This window comes from Triticum aestivum, chromosome 6B (genome assembly GCF_018294505.1).
Source record: "Triticum aestivum cultivar Chinese Spring chromosome 6B, IWGSC CS RefSeq v2.1, whole genome shotgun sequence".
Taxonomy (NCBI): Eukaryota; Viridiplantae; Streptophyta; class Magnoliopsida; order Poales; family Poaceae; genus Triticum; species Triticum aestivum.
The window spans coordinates 16,390,413-16,393,535 of NC_057810.1; positions in this window are offsets into that span (position 1 = coordinate 16,390,413).

Consider the following 3,123-nt stretch of genomic DNA (forward strand, 5'->3'; position numbering starts at 1 on the left):
ACGTTGGGGTTCAGCACACTGAGCGGTGCATTAAGGACATAAGCTTTCTACTGATCGCATAATCGCTACTATCAACTTTCAACTATATTTTCTCTAGGAACATATCTAAACAGTGGAACTAAAGCGCGAGCTTACGACATAATTTGCAAAAGGTCTTTTGACTATGTTCAGGATAATTAAGTTCATCTTATGAACTCCCACTTAGATAGACATCCCTCTGGTCATCTAAGTGATCACATGATCCGAGTCAACTAGGCCGTGTCCGATCATCACGTGAGACGGACTAGTCATCATCGGTGAACATCTTCATGTTGATCGTATCTACCATACGACTCATGCTCGACCTTTCGGTCTCCGTGTTCCGAGGCCATGTCTGCACATGCTAGGCTTGTCAAGTTAACCCTAAGTGTTTTCGCTGTGTAAAACTGTCTTACACCCGTTGTATGTGAACGTAAGAATCCATCACACCCGATCATCACGTGGTGCTTAGAAGCGACGAACTGTAGCAACGGTGCAGAGTTAGGGGAGAACACTTCTTGAAATTTTGTAAGGGATCATCTTATTTACTACCGTCGTCCTAAGCAAACAAGATGCATAAACATGATAAACATCACATGCAATCAAATAGTGACATGATATGGCCAATATCATTTTGCTCCTTTTGATCTTCATCTTCGGGGCTCCATGATCATCATCGTCACCCGCACGACACCATGATCTCCATCATCATGATCTCCATCATCGTGTCTTCATGAAGTTGTCACGCCAACGACTACTTCTACTTCTATGACTAACGCGTTTAGCAATAAAGTAAAGTAGTTTACATGGCGTTCTTCAATGACACGCAGGTCATACAATAAATAAAGACAACTCCTATGGCTCCTGCCGGTTGTCATACTCATCGACATGCAAGTCGTGAATCCTATTACAAGAACATGATCAATCTCATACATCACATATCATTCATCACATTCTTCTTGGCCATATCACATCACATAGCATACCCTGCAAAAACAAGTTAGACGTCCTCTAATTGTTGTTGCATGTTTTACGTGGCTGCTATGGGTTTCTAGCAAGAACGTTTCTTACCTACGCAAGACCACAACGTGATATGCCAACTGCTATTTACCCTTCATAAGGACCCTTTTCATCGAATCCGTTCCGACTAAAGTGGGAGAGACTGGCACCCGCTAGCCACCTTATGCACCAAGTGCATGTCACGTAAGGGTACGTGTAAGGTCGGTCCAGGCCGCTTCATCCCACAATACCGTCGAAACAAGATTGGACTAGAAACGGTAAGCATATTGAACAACATCAATGCCCACAACTACTTTGTGTTCTACTCGTGCAAAGAATCTACGCAATAAACCTGGCTCTGATACCACTGTTGGGGAACGTAGCAGAAATTCAAAATTTTCCTACGTGTCACCAAGATCTATCTATGGAGAGACCAGCAACAAGTAGAAAGAGAGTGCATCTACATACCCTTGTAGATCGCTAAGCGGAAGCGTTCAAGTGAACGGGGTTGATGGAGTCGTACTCGTCGTGATTCAAATCACCGATGATCCTAGTGCCGAACGGGCGGCACCTCCGCGTTCAACACACGTACAGCCCGGTGACGTCTCCCACGCCTTGATCCAGCAAGGAGAGAGGGAGAGGTTGAGGAAGACTCCATTCAACAGCAGCACAACGGCGTGGTGGTGGTGGAGGAGCGTGGCAATCCAGCAGGGCTTCGCCAAGCACCATGGGAGAGGAGGAGTAGGGAGAGAGGTAGGGCTGTGCCAGAACTTCGTGTATAGCTCCCATGCGCCTCCCCACTATATATAGGGGTGGAGGGGATGGTTTCTTGCCCTCCAAGTCCATTGGGGCGTTGGCCAAGGTGGGAGGAAAGAAATCTCATTATTTCCTTCCCCACCGATTGTTATCCCCCCTTTTTAGGGATCTTGATCTTATCCCTTCGGGATATGATCTTATTCCTTCTCAGGGGGGATCTTGGTGCGCCTTGACCAGGGGTGTGGGGCCTTGCCCCCACTACCCACGTCCATGTGGGTCCCCCCATGCAGGTGGGCCCCACTCCGGAACCATCTAGAACCTTCCCGGTACAATACCGAAAAATCCCGAACATTTTTCGGTGGCCAAAATAGGACTTCCCATATATAAATCTTTACCTCCGGACCATTCCGGAACTCCTCGTGACGTCCGGGATCTCATCCGGGACTCCGAACAACATTCGGTAACCACATACAAACTTCCTTTATAACCCTAGCGTCATCGAACCTTAAGTGTGTAGACCCTACGGGTTCGGGAGACATGTAGACATGACCGAGACGTTCTCCGGTCAATAACCAACAGCGGGATCTGGATACCCATGATGGCTCCCACATGTTCCACGATGATCTCATCGGATGAACCACGATGTCAAGGACTTAATCAATCCCGTATTCAATTCCCTTTGTCTATCGGTATGTTACTTGCCCGAGATTCGATCGTCGGTATCCAATACCTTGTTCAATCTCGTTACCGGCAAGTCACTTTACTCGTTCCGTAACACATCATCCCGTGATCAACTCCTTGGTCACATTGCGCATATGATGATGTCCTACCGAGTGGGTCCAGAGATACCTCTCAGTTTACACGGAGTGACAAATCCCAGTCTCGACCCGCATAAAACAATAGATACTTTCGGAGATACCTGTAGTGCACCTTTATAGTCACCCAGTTACGTTGTGACGTTTGATACACCCAAAGCACTCCTACGGTATCCAGGAGTTACACGCTCTCATGGTCGAAGGAAGAGATACTTGACATTGGCAAAGCTCTAGCAAATGAACTACACGATCTTTTGTGCTAGTCTTAGGATTGGGTCTTGTCCATCACATCATTCTCCTAATGATGTGATCCCGTTATCAACGACATCCAATGCCCATAGCCAGGAAACCATGACTATCTGTTGATCACAACGAGCTAGTCAACTAGAGGCTCACTAGGGACATATTGTGGTCTATGTATTCACACGTGTATTACGATTTCCGGATAATACAGTTATAGCATGAATAAAAGACAATTATCATGAACAAGGAAATATAATAATAATACTTTTATTATTGCCTCTAGGGCATATTT